Source organism: Lactuca saligna, chromosome 8, assembly GCF_052625555.1.
Source record: "Lactuca saligna cultivar CGN05327 chromosome 8, ASM5262555v1, whole genome shotgun sequence".
Classification (NCBI taxonomy): domain Eukaryota; kingdom Viridiplantae; phylum Streptophyta; class Magnoliopsida; order Asterales; family Asteraceae; genus Lactuca; species Lactuca saligna.
Genome location: NC_136424.1, coordinates 119,214,364 through 119,222,337, shown reverse-complemented (window position 1 = coordinate 119,222,337; position 7,974 = coordinate 119,214,364).

Below are 7,974 nucleotides of genomic sequence, written 5' to 3'. Positions count from 1 at the left end.
GCAAGGTCGAGCAGCCATCGACCGGGTCGTGGAGATTGATGCCAACTCTGGTGTCAACACAGTCCGCATTCACCGTCTCGAAGAAGACATGGAACGGACCCGGAGAACCAATGAAACCCTACAGCAACATCTGGTTGCCTCTCAAGCAGAAGTCATGGAACTTCGAGCTCGTCAAAGGGCTCATGAACGACACCTTCCAGAGGTGATCCGTCAAATGAGAGACCTCAGGGTTCTCCCGAGGAATACTCATCGCCGTTAGATGATGTCTAGTACATCATTATCTTTTGGGTTAAGGATTAGCCTTTAACATCTGTGCTCTAAGTAGCACTTATCTGTAAAATATTCCTAACTTTCAGTACTCTAATTAGGAATCTAAGAACTGTCAAACTTTTCGTATGGTATGATGTAAGACCTACTGTTAGGTCAATTTTCATTGAACTCGTTACATCAATAATACCAGTATTATTGACAACTACCTACTCTGTGGGAAGAATCTTTACACTTGTGTTTTCCTACAAATCTTCCTTGTTATGATCTCAAACACTCATTCAATTGTTGGGCTATGGTTAGTTAGTCCATGTGTCACTCTCAACTTACTTACAAATTGATTCTTACCACTTTGCTCATCTTTATAAACTTATAGCTGAAAGATGCCTCCTCGCAAATCTCCCCGGAATAACCCTACACCTACACCGCCTCCTCCACCTCCGGTCATCGATACAGTAGCCCTAAATGTTGTCGTAGCTGCAGCAGTGGCAACTGCCATGGCACAATATCACTCTACTGATGCCAGCAGAGGTGGAACCCCTGTTAACTCTATTCCGGTTGAAACTCCTGTGCGCTCGAGAGAGTGCTCTTACAAGGATTTCACCAACTGCAAGCCGAAGTCCTTTCATGGGACCGGCAGAGTCATTGCCCTCTCGCAATGGTTCGAGAAGACTGAATCAGTCTTCGAAATTTGTTCATGCCCTGCTGCGAGCAAAGTCAAATATGCCGCATGCACCTTTGAAGGAAAGGCCCTGACGTGGTGGAACGGCCACGTTAAAGCTCTAACTCTCGTCGTAGCCAATGACATAGGCTGGGAAACGATGAAAGACCTCATGATTGAGGAATATTGCCCGAGGGGCGAGATCCAGAAACTAGAGTAGGAGCTTTGGAGCCTGACCATGAAGGGCACCAACATTGTTGCTTATACCGCCAGATTCAGCGAACTGGTGGCCCTCTGCCCTAATATGGTTCCCACTGAAGGGAAAAAGATCGAAAGGTGCATATGGGGGCTAGTGCCTCCGTATCAGGGGAATGCCCTATCATCAAACTCTGCTACCTTCGATAGTGCCAAGCGACTGGCACAGCGACTCATTGACCATGGAGTCAAAACCCTTGCAACCACAACAACCCTAGCCATCCCGGAACCCTCCAAACCCGCTGACACCAAGCGGAAGTTCTGAGATGACAAGAAAAAGCAGCGAGCTGCCAAAAAGCAGCAAATTGTGGCAGTGCATGTCGCGATAACCCCTGCTACTACTACTGCTCCGATGAAGCAGTATGTTGGAAGTTTGCCTAAGTGCAACAAATGCAACTTCCACCACAACGGCCCTTGCCGTGAAATGCAGTGCTCTAACTGCAATAGGAAAGGACACACCGTTCGTTTCTGTAAGTTCCCAGCACAACCGATCACCCAAGTCCTCAGCTCTAGCGCGAGCCCGACCTGCTATGGATGTGGAGAAGCATGCCACTTTAAGAGGGACTGCCCCAAGACGAAGAATGCTGGAGGAGCAGGGATGGTACTAGCTATAGGCCACGGGGAAGCAGTTGCTGACCCGACAGTGGTGACTGGTACGTTCCTCCTCGATAACTCCTATGCATGCATTCTGTTTGATAGTGGAGCGGAGCGAAGCTTCGTGAACCATAAATTTGCTCGCATGCTTAAGCAACCACCACACGCACTTAGAGAACAATTCACAGTAGAAATGGCTAATGGAAAAACAGAAAACACCAGTAGCATATACTTAGGATGTACCCTAACTCTAGATAACCATTCATTCCCAATCGACCTCATTTCGGTCTCAATAAAAAGCTTCGACAATATTATCGGAATGGATTGGTTGAGTCTTCATCGCGCCGACATCATGTGCTACGAGAACACAGTCCGTCTAAACCTCCCGTCTAACGAAACTCTTATAGTCTACGGCGACAAACCTGGTGCGAGTCTTCACATTATATCAAGTATTCAAGAACAGAAATATCTGTGCAAAGAATACCACGCATTCCTTGCTCACGTCGTCGACACGAGCCTCGAAACGAAAGAACTAAAGAACATTCCAGTAGTGAGAGACTTCCCTGACATTTTTCCAGAAGAGTTACCTGGATTACCTCCGCAACGACAGGTCGAGTTCAAAATCGACTTAGTCCCAGGAGCTACCCCAGTAGCCAAGTCGCCTTATCGATTAGCACCAGCAGAGATGCAGGAATTATCTGGTCAACTTAACGAACTGCTCAGCAAGGGCTTCATAAGACCAAGTTTCTCACCTTAGGGAGCACCAGTCTTGTTCGTTAAGAAGAAAGACGGATCATTCCGTATGTGTATCGACTACAGAGAACTCAACAAACTGACGATCAAAAATCGTTACCCTCTGCCTCGCATAGACGATCTATTTGACCAACTGCAAGGGGCGAGTTACTTCTCCAAAATTGATCTGAGATCCGGATATCACCAGTTACGAGTACTAGAGGAGGATGTTCCAAAGACAGCCGTCCGAACTTGTTACGGACACTACGAGTTCGTGGTGATGCTATTCAGATTGACCAATGCGCCCGCAGTCTTCATGGACCTGATGAACATAGTATGTCAACCTTACTTGGATCAGTTCGTCATCATTTTCATTGACGACATCCTAATCTACTCCTGAAGTAAGGAAGAGCGATCACCTGCGAAAAGTTTTAGAAACTTTACGAATGGAGAAAATCTATGCGAAGTTCTCGAAATGTGAATTTTGGATCCGAAGAGTTGAATTCTTAGGACACATGGTAAGCGAAGAGGGAATCCACGTGGACCCATCCAAAATTAAATCCATTGAGAACTGGTCAGCGCCGAAGACGCCTACGGAAATTCGTTAATTTCTAGGTCTCGCTGGCTACTACCGCAGATTCATACAGAACTTCTCCCGAATAGCGAAACCTCTTACAACCCTGACCCAGAAAGGCGTGGCCTCTGACTGGGAAGAGAAACAAGAAGGAGCATTCCAAACGCTCAAGCGAGCCTTGTGCACCGCGCCAATACTATCCCTCCCCGAAGGGATAGAGGACTTCGTAGTCTCCTGCAATGCATCTAATCAAGGGCTCGGGTGTGTTCTGATGCAGCGGGGTAAGGTCATCGCCTACGCCTCCAGACAGTTGAAGACACACGAAGTTAACTACACGACCCACGATCTTGAACTGGGAGCAGTGGTGTTTGCTCTGAAGATCTGGAGACATTACTTGTATGGAACGAAAAGCACTATCTTTACCGACCACAAGAGTTTATAACACATATTCGATCAGAAGGAGCTCAACATGAGACAACGACGGTGGGTCGAGCTACTCAGTGATTACGAATTCGATATTCGTTATTATCCGGGTAAAGCCAACGTAGTAGCAGACGCCCTAAGTCGGAAGGAATATTCTGGTCGCAAAGTCAAGTCATTGTCAATAACCATCCATTCACACTTTTCTAAGCAAATTCAGGTAGCCCAACTTGAAGCCATGAAACCTGAAAATGTGACGAGTGAATCCCTTAGAGGAATGGACAAGAATTTAGAAGCCAGGGTTGACGGAGCCTTATATTTCATGAACCGGATCTGGACACCGAAACACGGTGGTTTCCGAGACTTGGTCATGACCGAGGCGCACAACACTCGGTATTCCGTCCACCCAGGTTCAGATAAGATGTATCTGGATCTTAAAAAGTTATACTGGTGGCCTAATATGAAAGCAGAGATTGCTACCTTCGTAAGTAAATGCCTTACTTGCGCAAAGATTAAGGTCGAGTACCAGAAGCCCTCCGGTTTACTACAACAACCAGAGATTCCAGAATGGAAGTGGGAGCGGATGACTATGGATTTCATAACCAAGTTGCCCAAGACAAGGGGTGGACTTGATACCATATGGGTCATCGTCGATAGATTGACCAAGGTTGCACACTTCCTGCCTATCAAAGAAACCGACAAGATTGAGAAACTTACGAGAACATACATTAGGGAAATCATACGACTACATGGTGTACCTATATCCATTATCTCCGATAGAGATAGTAGGTTCACCTCAAGATTCTGGAAATCACTACAACATTCCCTGGGAACAAGGCTAGACATGAGCACAGCCTACCATACACAGACCGACGGACATAGTGAGAGGACAATCCAGACTTTAGAAGATATGTTGCGTGCTTGTGTAATTGACTTTGGAAAAGTGTGGGATACCCATTTACCCCTCGTCGAATATTCCTACAACAACAGTTATCACACGAGCATAAAGGCAGCACCATTTGAAGCCCTCTACGACCGAAAGTGCAGATCCCCTCTGTGTTGGGCTGAGGTGGGGGATACCAAACTATCTAGGGGGCAAGCTTCCGACAGTACTCTCACCGGTCCGGAGATCATTCGGGAAATGACAGAGAAAATCGTTCAGATTCGTGAATGATTGAAAGCCTCTAGAGACCGACATAAGATCTACGCTGATAAACGAAGAAAACCTTTGGAATTTCAGGTGGGAGACCGAGTCCTTCTCAAAGTCTCACCCTGGAAGGGCTTGATATGCTTCGGTAAGCGTGGGAAGCTTAATCCGAGGTACATAGGGCCTTTCGAGATTCTCGCAAGAGTCGGCCCAGTAGCTTACAAACTCAATCTACCTGACACACTTCGTAACGTACATTCTACATTCCATGTATCTAACTTGAAAAAGTGTCTGTCCGACGAGACTCTTGTAATCCCACTCGACGAGATCGAGATCAACGAGAGCCTCAACTTCGTGGAAGAACCTGTAGAGATCATAGACCGGGAGGTCAAGCAGATGAAACAAAGCCGTATCCCGATTGTGAAGATTCGCTGGAACGCCAAGCGAGGACCGGAATTCACTTGGGAACGCGAGGATCAGATGAAACTGAAATACCCTCATCTTTTCGCTTAGTTATTTGTAACTTCTTATTTTCTTAAATTTTAATTTCGGGACAAAATTTCTTCTAACGGGGGGATGATGTTGTTGGGTTATGAGCATTCTAACACTCCTAAGTGTACATGCAACCCTAAATACCTTGGATCTATGTTTTCTCTATTATACATGCAAATATGAACATCCAAGGTATTATCCTAATCTAGCATACAAAATATCAATATAACAAGATAGAATACATACCTCTTTAATGGTGCTTGTCTTCATGAAGCTTGAGTGCTTAGTGCCCCAAGTGTGACACCTCAAATGGTTCACACAACACCATAAGCACTTGGAATAACTTAGAGAGAAATTAGAACACTTCATGAAATCGTGTAGCCCTCATACATACACATAGTGTTAGTGTAACGATTTCTTGAGCAATGGGTTTCTTTTATATGGTGGCTATTAGGGTTACACCATGTAACTCATGACTTTACCCATTCCTTATGCTCCATGGATTTTAACCTCCATGGAGTATCCATGGGTCACCCCATGGACTTAGTCCAACATAAGGAATCTTGGATCACAAGCCCACATATATAAGAATGAATGATTTACACAATCAACCCATATATTTAATTAGTCTTCTTTTGATCACTTAATTAATTGTAGATTAATTCTTGATCAATACTAATTAAATAATCTCATTATTCTTATTATTAATATACTAGAACTTATAATATATTAATAACCGTAAGTGTCTTATTTCTCTCATTATAGTCTATCCAAGTGCATGATGCCATGCAACCCAAATGGACCATGCCGGGTCGGGTCAAGTCTTACCAATTATAGTTATGGACTTAGACATTAATCCAACAGTCTCCCACTTGGATAAGTCTAAAACTATTATTGCGTATGACTTCAGGAACCAACTAGCAATCGTAGCTCTCAAAAGCTTCTGTCGAACTCTGACCTTGTAGATGAACTCTGATCTGGTCAATGACTTGTCCATTAGATAAGGGATCATATATTCCTCCATTCTAGATATCATATGGACTGAGACATGGATTATAATCATTCTCTCTGTCCATTAGTTGTTTCCCGATTTCCGATTTATGACAACTGACTAATTGAACAAATCAAATCAGTCCTGGCCCGGCCGAGCACTTCCATTTGTCATCATCAAATCATCGAGGGGCCCACAGATATCGCTTTCATCCCGAAGGTAAAAGGAATGGATAAACTTCGACTCATATGGCTTGTTCTACTACTTGTTGAATCATACACAAAGGCACGTTTTATAGCACCGAGTTACCAAATGCAGTTTCGTGCAATCAATGTACTATCAACTCATAGTAACAACTCATATCTCTAGGTTTGAAGAATATAAGATATTATCGTCTCATGATCACTCGTGATAAAATCCATGAAGTAATTCCAATGAGCGCGGGTTAAATCCAATACTCAGAACTTATGAGCACTCATGAGTGTTGTAGCCATTTGTCCAACAACTTAGACCTCTACAAGCCAACCCATGACAGTCTTAATTCATATCTACTTCCAACATATGACCGACTGTGGATGGTTTGAATAACTTAGTCATTCCGGAAGAATAACCTAGTTTATTCAGGAAGTCAAAACATGCAAAGTGAAACACAATAACAATTTGAATCCAATATGGTCTCAGAACTTATGAATATAAATAAAACTCCTTTTATTTATCACCATATGATTACACATTATTCATTGTATATTGTTTCAGCTATCAACATTATTCTTGAATTTAAAACAATAGTTGTCCCATGCTCCAAGCATGCACACTATGTTTTCTAAACAATAGTCATGCCATACACCAAGTATGCATAATATGTTTGACTATGATCTTTATTTTGTGAACTAGATCAAATGAACATAACTTCAATGATTCTCTTTTCACACTCCCAAATCCTTACTGCAAATGCAAGAATTCCAAATTCATGTCATTTACTGAAATCTGTTAGATTCTAAACTTATATGCATTGATCCTCTTGTAATGATTATGCGCAAAGTCAGAAAGTCTTGGAAACAATCATTACAGAGTATTCCAAAGGAGATCAGCTCCTTAGAAACATCCTTCTTGCATTAAGTTTCCTAACCTTACACAGATTGAAAATTCTAACTTTGAAACATTTCCAGATTCCATTTCGACTATCATTTCTGAACAAGAGTTGCCTCCTTACAGATTATGTCAATATGGTCCTTCCAGAATTATCACTACACTTCCAACTGTCCTTGAGCAACCAATCTTTGGTAAACCTTAGATTGTCCTCGACAATTGTTTAATCCTTTTAGTCATATCCAGTTCTAAACCTTTTTCCTTCTTAATGCCCCAGGCATTGGGAAATTTTTAGAAAGGATGAATATAGCACATGTAATCGATCCTATATCCGAAGCATATGGGACACGATTCATGATGTCTTACATAAAGACTAAACCAGTCTTTTGCTATAACATTTCCATTTCAATTTGCCAAGTTCTCATAATTCAGATTATGAAAAGGGATGCCGTAATCATAATCGAATTTAAGAACGCAAATAATGGACCCATATACAGAATTTCCTTATGTTGAGCCATTCCAACATGAAATTCATATATATCCTTGACTAAATGATTAAAACCTCATGATCTAAGCTTATAAATTTGAGATGAAGTATAATTTCCTCTCCCTTAATTATAGCAAAACAACTTTTTCCTAGTTGAAACCTTTTTGTTTTCTATAATTAACATTGCTAGCTTGCAATACTTATTGTAATTATCATGCTCCCACTAACATGATGATTATTAGCATAACACTTATGCTCCCACTAG